Source organism: Haemaphysalis longicornis, unplaced genomic scaffold (genome assembly GCF_048455015.1).
Source record: "Haemaphysalis longicornis isolate Haplotype H1 unplaced genomic scaffold, Haemaphysalis longicornis Haplotype H1 scaffold_12, whole genome shotgun sequence".
Lineage (NCBI taxonomy): Eukaryota > Metazoa > Arthropoda > Arachnida > Ixodida > Ixodidae > Haemaphysalis > Haemaphysalis longicornis.
Genome location: NW_027526225.1, coordinates 107712608 through 107738296, shown reverse-complemented (window position 1 = coordinate 107738296; position 25689 = coordinate 107712608). Strand labels below are relative to the sequence as shown.

The following is a 25689-nucleotide window of genomic DNA, read 5'->3' as shown; positions in this document are numbered from 1 at the left end:
TCAAAATTAATTCGGAGCCCTCCACCAGGGCACACCTCATCGCCTGTGTTGCGTCGCCGCGTTAAATCCTACATCACTCACTCACTCACTCACTCCCTCACTCACTCACTCACTCACTCACTCACTCACTCACTCACTCACTCACTCACTCACTCACTCACTCACTCACTCACTCACTCACTCACTCACTCACTCACTCACTCACTCACTCACTCACTCAATCAATCAATCAATCAATCAATCAATCAATCAATCAATCAATCAATCAATCAATCAATCAATCAATCAATCAACCAACCAACCAACCAACCAACCAACCAACCAACCAACCAATCAATCAATCAATCAAGAATTCTAGTCTGATTAGCATCCCCCTTCCCCAATTTTTTTAGTGCAGACTCGTAGAAAAATCATAAAAGCATTTCAATTCTGGTTGCTTCATCTCTGCTAAGCCAAAGACCCACAAGAAATTTTCCAGTGTTGCTCTTACGCTCATACGAGCGTGAAAAAAAAATAGAATTCAGCTACAACAGTGGTAGCTAGCTTCTTTGTAACGAAACTGTTAAAACAGCCCAGTCATGTAAGTGTGCACGTAAGTGTGCATTTCATTGGCATATTGAAATAACTCCCAGCACTTCAGCAAGATGGTTCAATACCAAACATTTTTTTGAGTAGTGCTGAAGACACTAAAACTTGCCGGCAGCAGTAAGAGTAATAGATAGTGAGTGCCTGCACTTACAATTTAGCATAGAATTTATTAATACGATGTTAAAAAACTGAAACTGATTCTAATGGCGTATAGTTCGACGAAGAATACGTATTCAGAATTGGCACAGTAGGTTAACAGTTGGTCTTAGCTGCACCTCTTTTATAGTGTGAACTTGTATATTTTCGCACATATTGGTTCAGTACGTATAACAAAACCCGTTTGATCAACTTCAAATCGTTTAACCAAGTGAAATCAAGTTTAAGAAAAGTCATGCACCCCTCGGTCAAATGACGATGATGGTTGAACGCCATTCGTCTCGTGATGAATTTGTTGGTTGTTGTCTTAGTTTTCCAAATCTCTACCATCATGTCGAAATGGAGCAGTCGGATAGACGCAGGGTTCATGACGCGAGGGACCCAGATCCGATTCCGGCCACCGGAAGCGTCTTTTAAAGACGATAGAGTTTCTTAAGCTACTCAAACGGAGAAATTTCGGTCTGTCTATATGTATCTGTCTGTGTGGCTATGACTAGATTCAGCCACGCGGCCAAAGTGAAACAAGGTCTGCGCAATAGTCTTATCTACCCACAGCCAAATCTAAATGCCTAAGTATGGTGTTAATGTTCATACTTGTCAACATTGTTGAACAAGAACAAGACATTACGCAAATATAAGACAAAAAAATTAATACAGAAGTGATATTTGCAGTGTTCCTTTATTTAAAAAAATCACGTAGGCTTGATTTTTTCCGAAATTAACTACTTCGTCTTTGCAGGAAATAAATCACTGCGCTGCCGCCTGCTGCAGCCCGTGCAACTAAAGCTTTTGGCGGCATCTTGAGAAATCAAGCGGCAACAGTTACGAAAGGTTCGACTAGAATGGTTCCACGTTCTGCTTGGAACGCACGTGGAGTAGGGCAGCGTGGTTCTATCAGCGTTGAAGTAGGGCGCCTCGATTCACGCGTGTCTCCGCCATACGGCAGCGCCGGCATCGAGGTGCCCGGCCTGGAGCAGTGGAGCGCGGTAAATTTAAATTCTTTTGAGCAAACCTTTAGCGTGTTTACCTTGGTAGGAGCGCGACGCAAGAGGAACAACATGAGAGGTGAGCGGGAAAGCGAAGGGAGGCATTTACTTGGCATTTACATAGCGACATTTACTCGCGAAATGTCGACAAAGACAATCGTCTTTTGTCGACATTTCGCGATAGGGACGCCATCGGTGACAAGACTAAAGCTTCGCTTTAAAATTGGTGCTTCTTGAAATACAACGCCACCACATCCGCACTGCCGCTTTGCAAAGGTGGTTTTAGCATTATAAAAATGTCATGTTAAGTCGATATAGCTCTGCATGGATGAACTAATAGTGTCTACCTAACGTGGTTACATCAAAGCAAGGGTACTAGTTGGACAAGTTGGCACAGGCTCGTGGTTTAAGTACAGCGCACTGTAGTTATACCATGAATGAGTTAAAGCAACTTTATTCGCAGCCATTCTATGGTTACCGAGGAGCGGTGCTTCCGCGAGGCCATGCGTAATGTTTATTCAATGGTGGAAACCTGAAGGAATATAAAACTGCCGTTTATTAGGTACGCAGCCGCAGTTCAAAAAAAAGAGGAAGACGTTTGAGAAACTATAAAATGAGTAATTATTTTTGTTTAATGAACGTGCCAGCTTTCTGCAAAAAACCCGATTAGAGAAATCCAACCTGCCAGAAGTATTCGTGCCTAATCTCTGGAACATAGTGGAAACAACCTTATTTCTACAAAAGGTCTTTTCCGCTATGTTCCAGATTGCTCGAGATTTTCGCGGAGAGCTGCAGCGTTGATTGAACTAAAATAATTACTCCTGTTCTAGTCTCTGCGGGCGTTTTTTTTTTTTGTGTTTGTTCTGGCAAGACAATTTATTCAGGCGCAATTACTTCGGCTTTTCTGTCGTCGTTTAAAGCTACCTTGCTATAAAAAGTCTGGAGACCTGATAGTTAGGGAGCGTATTAGCTTGGCGTAAATAATCACAAAAGCTTGATGACCCAAACTACTCTGAAAAGGAAGAAGCTTCCATTATCTACAAGGACTTAATCTGGGCGTTGAGGTAAGAGGGTGTTGGACGACAAACAGTTTACAAAACTGATGCCGATGCTTTCTGCTCTGCTATTGTATACAGTGCGTTGTATATATATATAGTTGAATCGTCTTCGTCGCGGGTATTTTACCTGCGAACGGACGAGGTTGAGCTTGTCCGGGAGGTTTAGAGTAGCCGAACGCAGTTGTTAGCTGCGGGGGAGCCGCGTTTCGTCATCTTTAGTTCTTGCCGGAATTGGTGACGGCCGTGATAAAGCTAGAACGAATCATTTTTTTCATGATTTCCTGTTTTCATCTCACCCGTTTTCTACACTTTTTTATTCAAAAGATCGTTATTTTATTTTAGAGAGAGAGAGGAGGCTCTTTATTGAAAAAAAAGCAGAGTTAGTTTCTTGTTGGTTTAGTTATTTGCGCGAAAACGCTAGATTTTTGGTATCTTAGGAATTCTGTTAGTTGATTTTCCGAGTTTTGTGCTTTATTCGCAGATCTGTGTGTGAATTAACGGCCCTTTTCACCAATCCTGGCCTTCCTTTTGAATTAATAATGCGATGTGCATTCAAAACATAAAGAACAATGTGAGGCTGGCCTAACTGTGAGGCTGGCCAAACCTTACCTAACTGTGCCATGGGCTACCTCTGCGCTAAGCTATATCGACGTATGTGAAGCTTGCCAACATCTAATCACAAAAAAACAAATTCAAGGAAGCTTGAACTCACGCGCACAATTTTAATGTAGGTAATCATTGACGGAAACAAAGCTGAGTTTTTATCTTTGTGGTTTAGCGTGACGTACCCATGCCGCGCTAGAAGGTTAACTTCCCAACGAGGGCGAGCGGCCGCCCCTGCAATGTGGCGCGATGCTAGCGCCGACGCTGATTTGCTGGCATTGTGGCGTGATATGGCGCGGCATTTGCTCGCGCGTGCGTCAGCTGCGAACGACGAACGACAGGTGCCCTTGACGTGTGTAAAGTTGGCTTTGCCGCCAGGCGTTTCGGCGTACATCCACTTTCGGCGCAAGTCAGCCAATACACGCTTCGTTTCACCACTAGATACGCTTCTCTGGTGCACATATCCGCATTGCTGGGAAGACTCATGACCGGGACAATGTAAGCACTGACGTCAAAATATGAAGGCACCAGGTGTCCTTAATGGGCCCAGGAACTCAGGCCCTGTAGAGTGGTTTCATTATTAAACACAAAGGTATTGCAACTACAAAATCGTGTGACGCAAGGTTTTATTTGTTTTCTTATTGACATTTTTATTATGAGTTTAGAGAGGACCGACCATCTCAATTTGCACTAATGCAGCTATTGCATGTGTTACCTTCACCAATTATGTATTTATTTTGGAGACACAAGGCCATTGGCCAAAAGTATCACTCACGCTTTCGGTTAAGTGTTTGTGAAGAAGTTCTTAAGAAATGGAGAGAAACGTCACTAAAGCGCAGATAAAAAGAATGTGCGAAAAGATGAACGCTCAACAATATCACCCAAACAGCGCCCTCGAGTAACTAACTCAACGGAGCTCTCGCCTGATGAACTATCCTTTTTTATGTTTTACGTGTATAAATAGAGATTTATATCAACGGCGTACAATAAAGGATATATAAAGTGCAACACCAATAGAGATGAAACGACATGCTTGCATTCCACGCCTGACGTCAGGGCGCGAATGAAAGAACACAGCAGTCACTTTCCACTCATCACGATCATGTTGGCTGTGTATTGTGTATCAAGAAAGGGGGGGGGGGGGGGGGAAACGGGAGCTTTTCACGCCATAAGTACTAACTGCTTTAAGGGTTATGTCCTTGCAGAGATAAAGCCTGGTTAGGCTCATCATACGCCATCTTACCCCCCCCCCCCCCCCCCACCTAAATGTGAATCAAAATACTTTACCGCCATTACAGCTTGATATGTAACTAGAATTATCGCATAGTATTGTGACGGTTATACCAGAGTCATTGAAGGACTCTGGTTATACTATGCGATGATATAACTTTTCCAATATATCGCTGAATAGTGCCATTATTGCATACCAAAACCATGAACCATAACCCTGGATTTGTCTCATGTTTCGTGATACGATGCACCTCATTTGTCCAATTATAACTTGCCAATAGTTTAGGGGCAAATTAAAACGGAGAGCCTAGCGGATATGAGTAAAGCTGCACTCTGCGGGCGACTCATTTGCGTTTATAACCAGCCGAGCTCAAATTTCGCCCTCTGGGTGACCGCCACCCGAGCGCACCCAAATCTTTATTTGCATATTTGTATATTTGCATAATCCGGGAATGGGCGTTCCGGAATGAAGAGCAGAGCGCGTGCACACGGAGCACTTACTTAAAAGAGGGCAGAAACTTGAGACTAGCAGCATCTGTAATGATTTTCTTTTTTGTGACCACGTAAGAACTAATTAGTTCTGACTATACAATGCCCCTTCACCCACGTCACTCAATGCGTAACGGTTCGTACGACGCAACGGAATCTCACGGTTTTCAGTGAGAGCGGCACGGTTGATTGAAATTAGACTAAGCATAACACGCGACTGGGGTGAGCTTCTATTTGCTTCCTTTATGATGTAACAATGCAATGGGGACATCTGAGTAGAGCGACCTGAATAATAATTACGATATCGCCACAAACGAAAACACGCACGGCCTCACGAGTGCGCGCGCGTGGGTGTTTGCTTGGGTTCGCGCGTGTATGAGTGTATGCGTTCGTGTAAGCTTGCGTGTGTGTGTGTGTGTATCTACTTTTTCATTTTATTAAGTGCAGATAATATTAGGCGCTCGTCGTAGCTCACTGGCTGGACCCAAGTAGACCAAAGGGCGTTCCGTTGTAGCGCTGTCGTCGCGACGCACCCCAGAGGCTTCGAAAGCCAAGTAGTTTATATAGTCATAAGCGTTCGAAACATGTGAACCACTAGCGCTAGTCCTACATATCCCCATTCTTTAGCGAAAAGAAAACTATAGGCACATTTTAGGTAAAATATACAGAATTTGCCAGCAGCACCTGCGTTCATTTAGTTAGGAACGCTCGTTGGGTTGTTTGTACGATAGTAAGCGAAAAAAAGCGGCCGCGCATGAAAAAAATTGCGGGTTCGAAATGACGCGGAAAGGCTGCACGTGCACGAAGAAAATAGCACGTTCGAAATGCCGCAGAAAGGTTCCAGCCGCGCAAGAAAAACTGGCCTTGTATCTGCTTCTTTCGTTGCAAATGTCGTCAAAAGACGATAGTCTTTGTAAACATTTGCCCAGGAAATGCCCCCTTCGCTTTCCCGCTCACCTCTCATGCTGTTCCTGTACCGTTGCGCTCATCCCATGGTAAACACACTAAAGGTTTGCTCAAGGCGATTTGAATTTACCGCGTTCCACTGCTACAGGCGGGGTTCCTCGATGCCAGCGCAGCAGTACGGCGGAGACACGCGTGAATCGAGGCGGCCGACTTCAAGGTTTATAGAATCGTGTTGCCGTGCTCCACGTGCGTTCAAAGCAGGACGTGAAACCTAACTAGTGGAACTTTTCTTTGCTGTTGCCGTGTGATTTCTCATATGCCGCCAGGAGGTGGCGCGGGCAACAACAGGCAGAACGCGTTGTTCTGCAGTAGATGTAGAATATCATTTGCCGTCGAAAAACAAAGCATCCAGGATTTTTTTAAATAAAGGAGCACTGTAAATATCCCTTGTGTACTAATTTCCTGTTTTATATTTGCGTAATGTCTTGTTTTTGTAGAAAAAAAAGTTGACAAGTATGGACATATAAACCAGGCTTAGAGGTTTACATTTGGCTGTGAGTATATAGGACTATTGCGCAGCAAGCATTTTACTTTGGCCGGGTGGCTGAAACGAGTTACAGACAGACAGACGGACAGACAGAGCGACAGACAGACCAAAATTTGTGGGTTTAAGTAGCTCAAGAAAGACTATCGTCATTAAAATGGCACGTTTGAAATAACGCAGAAAGGCTCCAGCCACGCAAGAAAAAGGTTACGGTTTCGAAATGACGCAAAACATCTCTAGCATGCGGAATTAAAGCGAGCACAAAAAGAACAGAACTCCTGCTGGCGCAGTTTCAGGCATGGGGTGCGCGACTACTGCGACGGCGGGAAATTTGATTGCAAAGGGTGGTAGCAGGGAGCGGTTAACGGCGCTACAGCCCAATATGGCGAACCACTGCAATGCAATTATGACAGCTTTCGCATTGAGGGGAAAGCTTTAATTTTTTTTTTAATTTTCGAGTTTGTGATTTCTCGAGCTCAAATTCAAGTTTTCTAAAAGTCGGCTTCGCCACAGTACACAAATGTAGTGCTGGGAAGATGATTGTCACAAAAAAAATGGGAGCAGGTACAATTCCATGTATCGACGCCCCAGTGCTTTTTTTGTGTACATTTATAGAACTCAACTAATTCCCACGAAACGCTATTTACAGATGTCACCTGAATGAGTGGTCAGGTTGTCTTGACCAGCTCAGAGAGATGAACGCAGGAAGGCTGTTGATGTGTTTAACAAAACGTACACTTGATTGGCACTCGAGAAATCAATTGCCACTTAATAAATCAATCAAATAAATAAAAACCATTTATAAATCAATTGCCCTTAACCAATAAACACTAATACCCTTGACTAAAAATCCCAACCTACACTACAAATCAAAACCAGAAAGTCTCTACAATAAAGTTCTACACAATTAGTTCATATACACTCATTACATCAAGTCCTAGTTAATGACTTTCCCACCACAACTCCCTAGTTGTGTCCTACAGCTGTGTCCCTAATGGACTGGCCTACCCCGCTGTTGTCGGCGATGAAGTGCCGCACCCGTTGTGTGGGCGCGACTCGATGGTAGCCGTCCTCGTCTTGCTTCCATGCCGGCGTTCGATGCGCTCGGTCGTTCCTTGGACGGTGTAGGCTCCGCGCGTCATGACGTTTGCTCTCTGGCTAACCCCTGGTAGCCGCTGCCGCTGGAGGTCCCAGGTAGGTCTCGGCACGAACGTAGCCTTTCGGGGCCGTCGAAGCGAAGGTCGACGGAGCGTAGACATTGGCCGCAGTTGCCTGACAGCCGCCGCTGGGGCCACGAAGACACATGTTCGTGGTGCGCCTAGGATGCCGCAGCCGACGCGAAGTCGGTCCGCTCCCGCCCAGGCTTTGTAGGCATAGTCGTTGGCCTGGCCACGTTTCTATGGCACGTTCCTTGAAGGTCACGTGCTCCTGCCGCCTCCTGGTTTCTTGCCTCCACCTGTTCCTTGTGCGCCCGGCTTTTCTCCCCTCGTGGCTTGAACGCGGTGCACTCTCATTGGCTCCTTGCCTTTTTATGTCTATATATGGTCATCATGCCATTGGTCTCCTGCGCGGCGTTCTCTGATTGGCTGACCAGTGCGCTACCATACTTGACCATGATGCCTCGGTGTTTCGCCGCTGGCGTTCGCTCATTGGTGAGCTCCTGGCGTGCCGTTCAAATTGGCGTTTCTCTCTTCTTATTTTTTTTTTGCCTTTTTTCGGGGGTTTTTGATGCATCCCCTCTCAGGGGGTGCCCTTGGTACATGACAACAAAGTTCGCTGAAAGTCAGCTTCACCATTGCACACAAGTGCATACCTAACGCATAGTGTAACACGTTATTCTATTTATTTCCCCCCCTATTCTGAAGGCGCCGATCCCCTACATTCGCGCTATCGTAGATGTTAAATGTGTGGTATTGACCAATATGGCATTTACTTTGGAGATATAAGGCCCCACGATAAACGTGCCACACGTTTTTGGTGGGGTATTCACCAAAGATGGTCACGTAGTAAAAAAAAAAAGATAGCAGCAACAGAAAACGTAGCAGCATCAAAATGTAAACAACGGTCGCGAGTCTTCTTTAAAAAAATGCTGCGTTAATTTAAGCTCTCTAATAACGTTCACTCTGCAACTAGAGCTTAGCAGCATCTGTTGCAGGTCTAAATATTTGGTATCCTCTCGGTAAGGCTGTTTTATTAGTTTAACAAGTTTACGCGAATGGGGGCCTCTTGGAGGTGCTCGTACGCGACGTTTAGATCAGAACTAGCCTAACTTCTCAGCGACAACAAGAGCCACCATTTGTTTTCCCTCCCCCGCCCAATTCAGAGTCAACTGAGCCTAACTGGTAACAAAAAGAGCTGCAGGTGACATTTACATTTGGGTCTTAAGATGTAAGATGTGATAGCGTTACTTCGACTCCCACGAGCACTGAAGATCTGTGGAGAGATAAAGACTAGATGCAAGGGTGTTTAGTCGCCGTGGCCGCGGAGAGACTTCCACTACGGCGCGCATCGCAGCACAGGGGCGGTATTCTCATAACTGTCCCTTTTGAAAACGTCCCTTTTGCGCCCCTTCCTCGTGACGTACTTCCGGTTAAGCAGTGAGCGTTGACAGTAGGTTTGCCGCGCTTGCGTGACGTCACTTCCGGTTGTTTGCTTTTAGCCAATCAGGGCTTGCCAAATGGGACACTTTTGAAAGGGACGCAAAAGGGACAAAACTCGAGAATACCGCCCCAGGTGTAGCTTCGGAACGGGAATTACCGAAAATTAGTGTGTTCTTATGTTCCCGCGGAAAGACGTTTCGGTGTGATGGCGTCAGTGTCGGGCACGCCTGAAGACTATGGGCGCGTTCCAATTTACCGTTTAGACAGCTTCGTTGCCGTCTTCGCGGACAGTACGCCATGTTAAGGCCCGTTAAAATTCGAACGAAGCAGTCAACGAAGACTGCTTCGAGGAGACAGCACCGAAGTCAGCAACGATGCAGACTACCTTCCTGCCTAAACTGAAAAACGATGCCAGCGCCACCTTTTCGCGTAATAATGTTAAAACAAAAGCACTTGTTCCTTTATTTAAATATTTAGTATAATTTACTAGTGATGACGATGACCTTATTTAATTTTTAATTACGTAACGTTTGTAATAACAACGTTAATATTAGTTACGAAATTTGCGGCTTGCGCATCTCAACATGTCTGCTACGACGCTGTCGTCTGCGCTGGCGTTGTGTTTGCGACCGTGGCGCCGTTCCAATTTTATTCCTTTAGACGTCTAGTTAGACTGCTTCGTAGGCTGTCTACCAAGCTGTCCGCGAATTGGAACGCAGCCTATGTCTGTCGAGTGTGCTGCCACTTGCGGAAAATGCTGGTCTTTTAGTTCGTCTACGCCGTAGTACCAATATCATCCTTTCCGCACTTCAGTTGCCCCTGTGCCATGTTCCAGCTTGCGGACAGCCCTCTAATCTAGCTGCCTCAGTCCTAGCTTCCGGGTGGCAGGGATGACGTGGCTGGGAAGCTTGATAAGCACAGCTGATAACGGATGGCTAGCCGCCCCGAAGAAAACGAAAAATGAGCCTAATAACACTACCGTGTTAAAATATTGGGGTTATGTCGACTGTATCCCCATCAACATAAATATTGCCGCAGAGCAGGCTTTTTGTTTTGTTTACCCATGTTTTGTTGCTGGCTTCAGGCCGCGCCCGGCTGTCTTATCTGTTTTTGAAGCGAAGCGCGTGTTCCTTTCTCTTTTATGCCGCACAGGCTATCTTATCGAATGGGAAGAGTGTTTCGACCTGTCGTCCAAACGTTCTTCTTTGATCGCCAGTATTCTCAATATAATTCGACATTTCCAGTGATAACTACGCGAACAGATACATTCTCGCAGGAAAAACGCCACAGCATACGATTAGCCTACTCTAGTCTGTGCAAATCACTTTGTTGACCGTTTCAACGCGACTTGTGTTTTCGTTACGTTTATTGCGGAGCACAACTTTGCTCTTATAAATGATTAGATCGAACCATCAAAAAACTGTGGTTGATTCCTCTGTCGTAGGAATCGGTAAAACACGGAAGTGAAACGCGCCACAAAAACTGAAGCGATAGATGCCTGATTTGCCGGTCGGCGGCTGTCTTGTGGGTGTGCTTGGTGAGCGACGTCCTGCTAGTGGGTCGCTTCGGTAAAGTTGCGACCATTTTCTGCTCCGTGTCGTGTACGGCAGACTGTTACGTTGCGACGAGCTAGGCTTGTGGAATGCGAGAGACCCAGTTTGTGGTTTGGACCGTGAACGCCTTCCTCTTCCCGCTGGCGTGTCTCTCGTCGCACCAAACCAGTCTCGAACGCGACATTAACCCGTCAGATTCATTGCCTTTGATCGGCGCTTAATGAAAGTTGTCTTACAAGTTTTCTTACAATTCACGCACGTCCTCTGTGCACGAAGTCGTTGTGATCGAGGCGATAACTGGCGGCGCTCATTAGCGTCATGATGCGCTACTCCGCTCCGCCCCTCCTAGACGGCAGAACCATCTTAATGTGTCATAAGGAATCATGTAAGGCGCGTTCGTAGAGCTGTTTACGTCTGAGTTAATAGCCAGTTGGCCATGAAGAAAAAATTGCCCCCACCTCCCCGAAGGGAATCGTGAGGAAGTGCGAATGCATTTCTTGCGCCGAGAGTACACGGCGTAGTAATTCTGCCATCGCCTTGAGAGGCGCAGTACCGGCGAGGGGGAGCTGTCAGGCGAGGGGAGAGGCGCGCGCCGAGGGTGAGTGCAAACCTAACGGGGGGGAGAGGCGCGCCAGCTGCAGAGCATGTGACGTCACGGCGCGAGGAGAGGGGGAGCAGACGCAAAGGCGCCAGCACGCGGTCACGTGGGAGTGTGACGTCACGGCGCGAGGAGCGGTGCGGGAGCCGGCGCGGGCGCGCGCAGCCACGGCGCGGGAGGCGGAGCGCGCGCGGGTCACGTGGGGTGTGACGTCGCTGCGCCGTTGCTACAGACGCTCCTCTCCGCTCCTCGCGCCGTTGCTAGGGGAGAGGAGGAGGAGCGCGGATGACGGCGGATTCAGGGTCGCTTATAAAGTGCATCGCACTTAAAAAAGTTCATAGCCAGTTGGCAGAGCGCCTCGTAGCTCCCGTTGAGACGATATAGTTCGTGGGCTCGATTCCGGGTGCCGCCGCGTCAATGGCACTTTTTCTGACAACGTCATTTCCGTGACAGATATGATGTCAGTGAGATCATATAGTTCTCCGGTGTTCGCCGGCATAAAACACTTTCGTGTTAAAAACGCAACACTGAAAAGGTTAGCCAAACCGAACAACATGACGAGCGCTCGGTATGTTTGTCTAACATTTTCAGTTTTGCGCTTTTTGAAGGTTTCGACATGCATATTTATAAACTAGGCCAGCTCGTTATTCTACTGCAAGAAATGTTCATTGCTACGAGTACTTCATTTTCTTTTTCAATTCGTGACAATATGCGGCCTCCATAAAGCTTTTCTTCTTAACCACTTGTAGCGCTATTTAAAAAAGAAATTAAAGCGAGCATAAACAATGCACAGCCGCCACTTTAACATTTGCTGAGGGAATCAATTCAGTCGCTTACACTCGCTTACAAACTGTAACTTGCACGAAGCACACTGCATTCCTTTCAAAAAGTGCGTCAGCCATGTCGATGGATTCCCCAGACCACAATGTCCTCGCAGCATGGTCCCGTCCAAAGAGCATATTCCACGTTACACATTTGACACGGGAACATTAAACGAATAGGTGTGGACGGGTAAAAGGTGCCGCACGCAGACGGAAGCTGAGCGGGGACCCATCGAATGGTAGAATAGTGACGTTCGACTTACTGGATGCAGACTGCTGCGAGACCAACCAGGCAGCGGGGCGAGACTAGGGTGCCTTGATTCATGGTCCGCCTTACGGTGGCGCTGGCATCGAAGCGCCCTAGGCGAGACAGCCCTTTCAGTGCGACAATTCCGCGGCGACGCTGGGGTTTATCTGCAGGGGACATAACACGATAGCTCTCTTTTCGTCTACGTGACGAAGCGCTTCAAGCTGGAGTTGATTTCTTCCGGCGGCGCACTCGCATGAATTGCACTGTCATGAATACGAGGCTGCGTTTCACGCCATAATTCCTATTGGCTGTATTCCGGGTACCAGTCTGGTGAGGATGGCTGCCACCACGGAGCAAGATTGACACATCGCCGCTTGTCACGGCACAGCAACATACGCGAAAACTCGGCGGTCACCGCTTCCATGGAATTAACCCAGAATTCTGCACACCTCTTTTGGTTACGCTGCAGTCTAGCCATTCTTTTATTTCCTTCTTTAAATGTTCGAACAGTGAGTGTAACTGCGCATTCATCGGCAACGTATTGCCGGATGAAGTTGCTCGTACAGGCCACGAGAACGAACGCACCATCCCGCTTCCGCTTTCAAGGACCGATTCTGGGACGACGCTTCGCTCCTTTGCTCGTAGAATCAGGTTGAAGCAATGAAACACACCGGGATTTTCGAATCACCGTCTCTATAATATTCAAGATCCTCTTCAACAGCGCCGTCTTCTGTATGGGTTGTCTCAACCCATACAGACAGAGTCTACTTAACTTTGTAGACTCTGGCAGGGAGTGGCCTTCACAAAAGCCTACTTCTTCCTCATCGGGATGTCAAGGAGCGCCCAATGTGACGCCTGTCGGGCGGAAGAGACTATAGAACAAGTGCTGTGTCGCTGCCACGAATACTCTTCCGAATGGAGCGGGCTTTCCACCGAGCTCAACCGATTGGACAATCGACCACTTACAGTAGAGACTACCGAGGTCATCATTCTCCACCATCTACTTCACAGAAGGCGACGAAAGCCATTCTACGTTTCCTGAGCGAAACGAATTTGCCTGAATTACTGCAGTGCCCAAAACGGGACTAGGGAGTGCGCCTTCCCACTTCTATCTATCGCTCTTCTCTCACCCTCTCTTTTATCCCCTGAACCACACTCCCCCAGTGCAGGGTAGCAAACCGGGCTCTAAACCTGGTTAACCTCCCAGCTTTTCCGTCCTTTCTTTCTCCTCATCCTCCGTGAAACTACACTCCGCATGCCCAGGCAAACACGTAGAAAGAACAACCTAGGCAAAAACCGACGTAAAAGCATTTTTCTGTTTTCTGTTTCAGCAACGTTTGCCTCATATTATAACGAAATCCGTTCCCTTTTGCGAGTTCCCCATTTCGAGAGATTGTGCAACTGATCCCAAGAGACAAATTGAATGAATCAGTCCGCTACGAACCGAAACAAAACGGGTCGAAAGCTTCGACTGGGGAAAGCAAGAAGCCATTTTCCAAGCCAGCGATCAGTGAAATTTTCCTACGGAGCAAGCGTATGGTGAAGTACGCAGGGATTTTCAAACGCAAGAACAACCAGAAAAAAAGGAGAGAGCAGATCGCAAGCGGGCCTTTGCCTCGAAAGTTCATCTCTACAAACTGTTTGACTTGATAAACTGTGCAAAGTGTGGCATAAGCTATCAACCAGCCGTTATCACAGTCTATCTATCCTAATTTATTTGCTCCAATTGTTTCCACATGTCAATCAGCTTAATGCGACACATTGATACAGCCCCGCCCTGCCTGTTTCGTAGTCGGAGCTCCGTATTCCGGCTTCGAGGACTGCGTGTTTTGTCAAGGTAAAACCAATAATGAACAGCTGTGAGCACAAAGACTACTGCTCGCGCTGCGGAAGCCCCGGTAATCTAGCTAAAAAATCGTCTTTCAAAAGTCGTAAAGTAATTTTAGATGCCGTAGCTGGCTTATAATTATTGTCACTTTAATGGTCCTTGCAGTAACCTTGCCTGCTTGAAAGCATGGGAAGTGTTACAAATATATTTTCTCTCAAAACTAGTTTTTTTCCCGCTTTAATTGTATCATCTGCCTACAAGAACCAAACGGGGAAGTCTGTTCGTTTTAAGGATATTCGGGACTACTTAGGTGAAAACTGCTAAAAGTACTATCCACAACTGTCCATCCCTAAACAAAGAAGTTTTGGTTTCTGCAAACCAGAAAAAAAAAAGATTACCATCTCTTCCAAAAGAAAGTTGAAAAAAGCGCGAAAGGTAAAAGTGCGTCCGATCGATCTTCACACCTTCAAAGACCGAAATCGCAAGCGAAGAACTAACCCATATGCGATTACTTTTCGCGGACTAAGTAGACGCATGTATGAACGATCTAAATGTGTATCGATACGTGGTATATGAGATAACCCTACCCTATTGTACTTCGTCTTTATGCTTGATATGTGTATTGTCTTATGTATAAAACACTTCTTTTTTCGCCATTTTTAAGTAACCATTATACAACAATGGAAGCGTGGTTACATACACGCGCTCTGTGTCCCGAGATCTTGTCAGCGCTTTTCGGTCGACTAAGTGGTCTATAGCGACAGTTTTTTGAAAGAACGCCATCGGTACCACTAGGAAAGCTTTCGATTGAGTGATTGCCGCTTTCAAAGGCTAAGTACTGCCTCCGGAAAACCACATGTTTACTCTTAATTATGTTTCGCCCACCAGTTATGCCGGTAGTTGCCGCCGAGTTCACCACTCTTACGAACTGCGTTTCAGCTGTTAGCTGTGGATTGCCGTGGCCTAGTGTTTTTTTTTTTGTGCATACTACTCTAATACTACTTACAGCGTCCGTATTTTAATCGTTAAAAGCACGGCACTCTAATCTAGTGATAACAGTGGAGTGCTCGTGTACTTAAAATAAGAGTGCTTGACGAACGAAGTTCAGACGGGAAAATAATGCCTGTGAAAATCAATGTCGGTTATTTAAAAGACTCGGTAGAAGCTCAATTGGCAAACAGAACAGAGAATATGCTTTTTTTTTACAACCAGTCTTTGTGTGGTTTGAAAGGGTACAGGAACAAGAAGAAAATTGTTATCTATTTTTGATTCGCACTTAGAAACAAACCCAATGGGTAAATAGGCGTTTAAAAAGAGAAAGTAATAAGAAAAAGAAGACGTGATGGTCTTGTAGTTACCAGGAGAAAGGATAGAATGTGTTCATTACAAGAAAGAAAAAAATACTCTAAGTGCACGGAAACACTTTTGACGAGTTGCTAATGTCAACATCATTATGCCGTCTACAACGCCGCTTAGTGTCCCCTGGAGTTTCGTGCTGCTAATAATGTGTTAGGGTTTTTCTCCGCAATATGTTTTGTTATTTCACGGCTGAAATGATGCTGGTTCCTTTGAAGAGTTTCTACAACAGCATATTGGTTGTAGAACGAGATAATTTGGAAGGTATACTGCTTAGAATTTCAGTACATTTATTCTCGCCCCGTGTGCTAGGTAACGCCTGTGGACAGATCCACTATTACCGTTTCATTAAGAGCGAACACGATATCTTCATCATTTAGGGAGTAAATGTTCAGAATGTTTTGGCACGCCGTGTGCCGGCGCGCAGCGAAGCCGGGTTTATAGGAGTCTCTTGGCAGCAGAGGGCAGAGAGTTTGGTGTGCAATGCACCACTGAAAATGCGCATGGCCAGGCATTGATGAGCTGTGCGTGATCGTTTTTGTTGTTTGTTGGCGTTAAAGGAGCCATGCAGACAAAACGCAAATTTGGTTCATTCGAATGATTACCTCGTTATAATCATACTGACACCACTTTTAACGTAAAGATCACTCAAATAAGCTATATAATTATGGAAAAAGGTAATAACAATGCGATTCACATTTCCAGCACTGGGGCATATGACGTCATATGCAGAGCCGTGCGGTTGGCTGAGGCCGGCAAAAGCAAACGCAAGTTGCGTCTTATAGGCTTGCAGAACAAGTTATTTTTCTTGAATGTAATGCATATTGATTTTATAGCAGTAAAAACGTTGAAGCAAACAATATAGATGACGAGGGTACGCGTGAGCATATAAGTACAAGTGCGTACTGCTGTTCATACTGCGCACTATGCTTGTTATATCTACACCGCAGTGCGGCGCTTTGGGGTTGTGTCGCACAGCACTGGCCGATTGGCGTATGCGACATTGTCTTACGTGACCCTGTTTGTCGAACATACCACATATTTCTCTCAACTATTACTACCCACCGTAAGAACAATGAAGGTGCAAATACGGTAAAAACAAAGCACAAGCAGTGCAGAGCAGTATGGTAGCGCCATCTAGCAGGACTGACGGTAAGCATGGCTCCACAGTCCGCTGCAGACTGAACAGCGCACTTAAATTTCGCTTGAAAACACTTCCTTGTGACGTCATGACAGACGTCCCGAAACACACGATTTGGCGGGAGAATCGAAATTTTAACTGAAATTATTTCCTCAATGAAGATGGCATCACTTGCTGCCAGAAAAGCGCGAGGGCACTATAAAACACCAAATGTTTCGAATAAAGCAACCTTTTACTTTGTCTGCATGGCCTCTTTAACTTTAGGTCAACCCCTCTCCGTGTATGTTCTAGGCTCTGTAGGTAATGGGTGATTTCCGCATGGGAGGTATTTCGGTTTGCTATGTGGGCGTTGAGAATAAATTGGATTTGTTGAAATGGCCGTTTCTTCTGACGGCTGAACTCATCGTCACTGGCCTGTTAACCTGAATGCTTTACGTGCTTTTACATCCGGTTAACTTAATGTGTCGCGTATATGGGCGTGCCTAGGAAAGTGCTACTTGTTGTACCTCGAGCTGCACGTTCCCGTACTCGACGCTCTGCCAGTCCACAACGCACGCACTATAAGTGAGCTACAGTCTTGAGGTGCATGCTTGACTCTAATTTCGCTGGCTTGGGTTCGGTTCCCATTCATACCCTGTTTTGCCTTTTTTCGAGTGGTTTTTTTTATTCACTCTTCGCCGTCGGTCATCGTAAAGCCGTCTTGTTGCTTCAGACGCCGGACACAGGCTTCCCCATTGGATGGGCCAATCATGCTTTCGCAAAAAAACAAATAGAAAGAAACCCTAGAGCGACAAGCATTTCGTGATTGTCTAATTTATTTCGGGATTTTCATGACTGGAGAACACTATAATTAGAATACAGTAAAAGCTCGTTAATGCGAACTCGAAGGGTGCCATAAAATTGTTTTAATTAAGCGGAATTCGAATTAGCGGGCGGGCGCTACAATGAATAGACATCGCGCCGCAATGCCAGGGCATGAGACAAAGAAACCACTTCTGGCCGCATTATCGCGAATTAGGCGCCACTAAACGTTTGTGGCAGACGATTTTCTGAAGAATGACACTGTTCAAGCTCGAAACTGCGTTTATTTACATGGTAGGGTCGCGGCAATCAACGTTAAAAGTAATCGTCCGCTGCGGAAGCGAAATACGCTGCCGCAGCAGCATAGCACGCTCGCTAGGCTGTTGTTTTTCTGTTTTGTTGTTATGCATCTCTAGTAAATTGGGTTTCGTTCAGATTTGCAACACATTGTAATCACTCTCGGCTGACTTCTTCTGCGAGGAGCGATGGAAAACAGGGGATCCAAGTTCGAATTAACCGTTCTGGATGCCGACGCGTTCGAATTATCGGGAGATTTCCCCCATTGAAATGCACAGGGCTTTGCCGGGACCAGGGCTTCAGTTCGAATTCACCGGAAGCTCAAATTAACCAAGTTCGAATTAACCAGCTTTTACTGTATTTTAAGGAGAAAATTCGAGGTGTTATTAGGGCCAAACTGTATTACCGCTGCGAAATATCCAAGTATCTAGCAAGTCAAGAAGATTATACACGTAGAAGGAATCAGCAGCTGAACGGCATTGAAGTTCAAAGACATAATCAGGGGTACCTGGAGATAATCGGTTAGGCATTGTTGCTCAAAAGAAACACTGCATGTCACGGTAGAGGAAGTGGGAAACGAGTACGACTTTGCCTCCAGTACTCTTGCGTATAATTGTTCTTTCTCTCAGTAAAGTTCTTAAGCGTATTAAAAAAAGAAAGCACAAGGACGCACACTTGAAGCCCGGGGGAGACAAACAGCTCTTTCTCTGACCCGGAAATAAACCGTGGCTCCTGAAAAATAAAGCGTGGTAGAGAATGGCAAGAGAGACATATTCAGTTACGCTGCGAGTTTGCGAGGGAAGCGGCGTTGCTTGAAGTGAAATGCAATGCGGTTGCGGGGAGTGCATCAATGCCTACAAGTGAACTCGCGGATGCTTCTTCAGGACGTTCGAACCGCATGGCTGCGAAAAAGATCTTTATGTCCAGGTTTGGCATCGTTATTTCCTACCTTCCTTCTTCATTATTTTCTTACTGCAAGAAGAGAGTGCCTAGTTTCTTCCAGGGTCTTCTTTTCTTAGATCGTTGTTTGCTTTCCGCTATTAATATTTTTTTGTATTCGAGGAGTAACAGCTATACTTAGTTTCCGATCCTTTGGTTAGTAGCGGGGGAGGAAAAGGCGGTTTTTATCTTCCTCGGTTTTACGGGTGCAAACGGAGGATGTTTTACTTATAGCAGACGCACGAATGCCATGGGTTCAGACCCTCCGACCTTCTAACTTTTCGAATCTTCTTTTGTCCTGTAATGTTCCCTTGTCGGGTGTGCGGACATATATAAGCTGCAAAATCTAACACTCCGTTGGAACTGTCTTTGAAAGATCTGTGTTTGCCAGAAGTATCTTTGAGGCTACACGACGACGAAATGGGCTAAAAGTCAAAATGTGGAAGGCTCAGAAAGCGTAGTTTATATACATGACAAACCAGTACGCCTTTACATTAGTTGCTCGTCCTGCGGCTATTAACGGCGCATGGTGCTCTCTCTTCTTCCGCCAATTCGACCTAACCTAAACCTCAATGTTTAGCTGAATAGGAAATAATGAAATACGCAGAGTAATCTGCACAGTAACGCTTCAAGTTAGAATTCGGCAAATCCCCTTCAGCGCCTTTTTAAGAGTTGTGCGGGAAGCTTCAATGAACCGCCTCAGAGATGCCTCTTTCATAGTTGAGTTCTACGCGTTGACTTCAGAGAGTTTTTAGTTATTAAAGCAAAGCTTTACTACTTTCGTCCAGTGATTTCGTGGAGGATGCGCAAATGACCTTTTGACCGGAGACACACCCCGGCGACACACCCCTCGAAGCGCATCGCGTGATTCGCCGGGCCCGCTGTTGGCGCCTGCGGGCGCCGACAGCGGTCGCCACCGCCGATGCGGCCGAGGCAGCCAACCACCCCCGCAGCATCCCACGCATGCGGCGCTGGGTCGTTTCGGGCAACGTGACTCGTCTCGCGCCCGGCGAAGAGGAACGGTGCGTTCGCCATGAATGAACGCCGCGTTCGCCCGGCCTCTTCTGTGAGCGTTGCAAGGAACCGAATGGCTTTGAGACGTGGTCGGCAGTACAGATAAATGAAAGTTTAACCAAGCGAAACCAAGACTCAACCAGACCAAGTCAAGCTTTTGCTTCGCATATCCAAGGTTAGCTGAGCGAAGCCGCAGCCATTTTTTTTTTCATTTTGCTCTGCAGTTTCATTACTAAAAAGCAATTTTACTGGTCTGAACGAAGCACTGAGCGCACAATGCATGTAGCTTGTCATTATTAAACGGTAGCTGTGGGGGGAAGAGAACTGCGTGGGAGACGCTGTGGGCGTGTTCTTAGCGCAGAGATTCCAATAACAAGAACCCAAAAGCAGATTGTTGTGGTTGATGTTCAGCACGGTTAAGTATCCCCTAGTAAACTAGAAAGCTTCTTTGCTGGAAAGACCATTCGGAACTATTGATTATTTCTAAATTTGGGTGCTAATAAGGCGCGCAGACAGCACGCGTGCCGGCGAAGACGAGTGTTTGCACGGTGCGAGGTATAACTTATTATAATTGAAGGGGGTATCTGGTCAGAGCGCCGGCATAACTCAAGACGCTCCGGGAAGTGATTACTCCAAGCAGTTGGCGGTTAAATTGGCACTGCCGTTTGCTATTCGCATTAATAAATGTGAAAGATGCCACCTGTAAGCCACGATGCAAAGTGCGTATTAAGTTGTGTGCGTAAGTGTGGCAGTTACCACGACGTTGTAATAGGCGTAAATTTCCCGCATCCTACGTATCGCTTTACATCACACGTCGAGGGAAAAAGAATGCGTTCTTTCTGGATGCACTATCATGCCTCATTGATGGTCATTTCATCCTGCATCACTTCTTTTGATAGGAAGCTGTATTAGAACCAACCATGTTGTAATTCCAGCTAATGTAATCACCTCCCCCGCTAGAATTAAAGAGATCAGAAAATGAGGCAGTCAGCAGGTTATGCGTGCTTTGTGTTTCAATACACCTTCCCACATGAGCGGGAAAAATTAAGCAACTCAAATTCTTTGCAGTGACCGAGGTGCCACGAAACTTGCACATCAATGTTAAGAGGCAACGAAATGATTGTTTTATATACGAGGTACAATTTAGTTAAGCAATGCCATTTTTTCTCCTATGACTTCCATACCTTTAGGAGATTTGAATTCGCTTTTTGTAATCCTTTTCCAGCTGCAGCTGGACCGTACGCAATTTCACGAAGCACTTCACTTGAGGTGTGTAGAGGCAAAACTTCTACAAACTACAAGTACTTGTGGCCCGCTTACTCTGTTTTGCTGTTTTCCGAGAAAAAGTAAAAACTTGAGTTATTGCTGTGATGTTTGGAGACGGAAAACCCAGTGGCCAGAAGACTCAAGCTTGTGTACAAGTCGTCGGATTTCGGAATTTGTCGTATTAAAGCGTAGAATGTTTTGGTAGAGTCCCCATAGCCAGGACAGTGTAATGCCCTGCATTTGCACAAAAATGCAGATTTTGCGAAAGTTGCACCTGTAATCACTATAATAGCGTAAATGGGGATAATTGGTCGAACAGAACTTATAAAAACCAAGAAATGTGGCTGCAAAAAACTCACCCTCTCGATAAGATTCATAAGAATGCTACGCATTAGTGAGCAATTCTTTTAATTTCCGGAGGTTATTTTTATTCCTAACTCACGACTGTCTGCCCGACTCTCGCGCAACTTCCAATGAGGAGCCTGGCACGCAGTGGATACGACTCACTTCCGCTTTTCTCAAACTCTGCCGCCTTGCTTCATTCCATATCTCTCCACTATTCGTTCTCCCCGTCACGTCGTCGAGTCATGAGCGCTTGACAAGGGGAAGAAGTTTCTTGCGCACACTTTTTTATTTCCGTATCAACACACTATTAAACATGTGACAAGCATCTGAAAGGTGTCGGGTCGGCTGGCACGCAATGAGTCACAGCCCGTGAACCCCCTTACGAAAGATGCTAAGACTTCGAATGCGGAAAGTCGGCTGGGCGTCAAATGCAGAGAAACCCCGCGAGCAGAATATGTTGTTTCTGATGAGTGTTCCTCTCAAATTTCCTCTGCTAGTCTAACTTGGTGTGGCAGGGCAGCTTTCGTCGCCGATTCAGTGCACTCAGCCTTTTGCCTCTTTGTCTAGCAACGCCCGATAAGCTTTACACGTTCTTTTCATACCACGACAGCGCTCTGTGCACAAATCTACAGTGTGATGTGTAACAATACTGGCCAACCCATTCGCGTGCTTACTGTCTACTACGATGCTCTGAATAAGTTAAAGGGAAGGCAAGGTGCTGTCAGCGCATGTCCAGGTCCTAAGCGGAGTTTGCTCATTCGAGCTGGCGGACCGTCGGGTTCCCTGAAAGATCTCCCCGCATTTCAACTCGGTAGAGTGGACGGCCCACGCATTGCTCCTTGTTTTGTTGAAATAATGAAGCGCATTCTGCATGCGTCGTAATGAACCAGAGGAGGCGTCGTCGCGTTAAGGACAAAGCCTGTTTGTTCCCGGCACGCCCCATGAGCACCTGTGGATGAAAGCGCACCGTCAACAGCTATTGTAGCCACAACTGACAGTGCAGGCTGGCGGAGTTGCAAACGAGGGTAGTAAAGTACGAAGTACCGCCCATCGCGGGTCCGAGGCGTTAGAACAAAGCGACTACCGCGGGTTCTGTGCAGGAAACGTAGGTGTTTAGCGCCGTTGGGATTACGCAGCGCTGCCACTATCATCCGCGCGTGAGCTCATTTCGCGAGAAGTCTGTCCGTGTGTGGTCGTGAGGAGGCTGCCTCTGCCTCTCTTTTTCATCTCGGTGGAGTTGCGGCCCACTTCTGTCGTTCAGCTGCTGGACTATAGGCAGGAATGCTTTGTGCAAACAGTGCGCATTGGCTTTAAAGATCTTCGTTTCACTTATCACAGAAAGACTGGTATAGCGTCGTCACCTGCAGCTTTTCCTATTTTTATGCCTTTGAAAGCCTTTCCAACTTCCTGTGTAGTTACTAGTGGGACATCGCAATTTTAGTTTGTACCCAGACGTTTTCCTTCTCCTAACGTCGCTGGCATACAGCCTGGTGTAGAAACGTTCTGCTACCTTTATTATCTTGTACATGTTATGCGTAACGTTACCCTGCTCGTCTATGAGTGCGGCTAGCTTTCTCTTAGTTACTTTGAAGTTTACCCCTATTTGCAGAGTTTCTTCGATTACTGCCATGTTATCAGACTGAATGCCTTTTGTTTTATTTCAGGTAATCAGTTTCGACAATTGACACTTTCGTGTTATTTGTTCGGCAATCAGTTCCTTCGTTTTCGTAGTTTGTTTTATAGTTTGTTCTCTACACGTTGGTTCTCCCACAGCTGCTGCTGATTTACTGAGTGCCGATGTTAGGTTGTCATTAAGCCTGTCTACATGGACCTCGTTCTGCTCGTTCAAAAGTGCGAATATGTTTTGAAGAGTTATTTTAAGCTCCTGCGATAAGGCTCTGACTGACTCCATGCGGGGTTAGTTTTCATGAGTTTCCTTCGTTCTATTTTGACATTCAGCCTTAGCGAGCATCTAACAATCCTATTATGGCTGCTCCCAATCTTACTTAGCCCCTCTACGTCTTGTACGATACTTTTGTTGTCACTTCAAATGAAGTCAATTTTTGTTGTACCTACAGGGCTTTTCGGTGTCCATTTCGTATTATTTCATTTGTAGGAGAATGTATCAATCAATTCTTACCGACTGTGTTAACCTCTCCCATGACAATTGTGAACTGCGTTGTTGGCTTCTTCATTGCTGATTCGACGTCCTGGTAGGAATCGTCTACGGCTTCATCATCATAGCTGGTTGTTGGCGCATAGGCCTGTACTATGCTGATTATGAGTCGCTTGTTTAGCTTGATCACAACAGTCGCGACTCTCTCGTTAATGCTGAAAAACTCATCCACGTTTATTGGTATTTCTCTGTGGATTAAAAATCCAACCCCTTGTTTTTTCTTCTCTTGTATTCTTAAAGTATAAAACAGGACCACTAGTGTGTTTCATGAAGCCATCTCCTGTGATAACTTCGCTTAACCCTATAATATCGCACCTAATGTCCGAGAGCTCATCTAGAAGCACCGCTAAGCTTCGTTCACTAGACAATGCGTGCATTGAGCATTGCCAGGGTCAAGTTCCAATGGCGGCCTGTCCGGACCCATAGATTCTTAGCAGCCTCTGCTGTATCGCTGTTCTGATGATGTTTGGATTTTAATGGCGCAAGGCATGAGATTGACATGAAAGTAAAAGTAAAGAATTTAAGTAAAAATAAACTAAGTAAAACACAAGGTACTGAAGATGACTGGTGCAAAGGGCCAGGTTGTCAAGATGCATGATAAGGAATGAGGTGTAAAATTTTTACGTCGGTAAGAAACTCAAAAACGTGTTTGATTTAAAACGTGGGCTCGTCTCCTAAAACGTATGACGGGTGCTGTAGAATAGGTCGCGTATATAGTTGCGGGAAGTGTTTACGTTGTGTTGTGTCAAGTGCCTTGCATTGAATGAGTATGTGGATTACGGACAGGGCCTCCCCACACTCGCTGCACATGGGTCTAGGTGATCCAGTGAGCAGGTGGGAGTGTGTTACATGTGTCTGACCTATCCGTACCCTTGCTAAGGTAGCTTCTTTGGGTATGTGTGGGAATCGGTTGTGTACCGTCCCAAGTGCGGTTTTGCAATGCGTAGTTTGTTGTCTGTCTCATCACTGCACTTTTTTGCCATGATTTACGTATTTGTTTTATGTGTGGCTTGAGGTTGGTATAGGGTACTGATGTTACGTACACTTTGTTGGTGAGTGCAGCAACGGCGGCCTTTTTAGCTGCCGTCTCGTTTTCAGCGACCCCCCGTGGCCTGGGGCCCAACAAACAGCCACCTCAGGGTTTGAGCCATATGCTAACATAATCGTCCTTAAAACAAGATTGATGAGGTAATTTCTGGACGTTTTTCAGGAGGATAACGCCCACACAACGCTTAGTGAATCAGTGTAAATGATAGATTTTGGATATGAATTTCGACAACGACATTCGACACTCACAGCAAGAAGAATTCCATATACCTCTGCTGTGAAAATGCTACACTTTACATTTATGGTCTCAGAAACATTAAAACTGGGTCCGTTTCAGGCACATGACTCGGTGGTGGCAGTTTTGGAGGCGTCGCTCTAAAGTAGTGTGATCTGGTATTTCTCCTGTCGTGGGAGAAAGTGCTGCAGAATTGGATTTCTTGGTACCCTATTTTTATCGAGTTGGATGAAAGACAAGTCACAGGACATAGTGAGAAGTTGCCATGGTGCTACCAAATCAACGAAAGACGATTTGAAAGTGTTTAAAAAGACCACATCAAGTAGAGCTGCCTGCTCTCTCGCTCTTCGTGAGGAGTGAAGAGACATGGATGGGCGATTAAAAAAGAGCTGTGGCGTAGATGTATGCATAAAAACATGTTTAAAGGAATGGATATCGATTGATGAGATTTTAGAAGCATATAAATGATCAACATAAGCTCGCTGCTACTCCAGGCACCATTTGTCGCATTCCACATACAGGCTTTGAACGGGTCTTGTGCGGAAAGCAACACACGAGACGCGAAGCCCCAAGTGTAACACTATATCGAGCATTCTTGATGCTGTTTTTGCGGCCGACCCGTAGACAACACTTCCGTAATCTAAACGAGACCCTATCAAACGGTTTAAAGGCACAGCAGGAGTTGTTTATCTGCGGCGTATGGTCGGTGAGATATGACCCAGAATAGTCATAGTTTTTATCATATTTACTTGACTTGTTTGATGTGAGAGGTGAATGTGAGTTTTTGGTCCTTCACCACACACAAAATCTTGTGTTTCTTTTTACAGAAATTGGGTCACTATTGAGATTAATTTCAGGATCA

At 45.9% G+C, this 25689-nt stretch overlaps 1 protein-coding gene across 19 annotated transcripts in view; it reads right to left on the bottom strand.

The window, feature by feature from the left end:
• The window catches only part of LOC144163204 (uncharacterized), a 1050610-nt gene that overhangs the window by 137037 nt on the left and 887884 nt on the right, over positions 1-25689 (bottom strand). For 8 of the 19 annotated variants that reach the window (XM_077694044.1, XM_077694048.1, XM_077694049.1 and 5 more), the window contains 2 exons: positions 17379-17459; positions 12396-12546 (listed from right to left, as the gene is read on the bottom strand). The exons of 9 other annotated variants lie outside the window; for them this stretch is intronic. The gene's annotated coding sequence lies outside the window, so the exon portion shown is untranslated. The remainder of the gene's footprint in view (positions 1-12395; positions 12547-17378; positions 17460-25689) is intronic. 2 more of the 19 variants (XM_077694046.1, XM_077694060.1) reach the window with 1 other exon arrangement.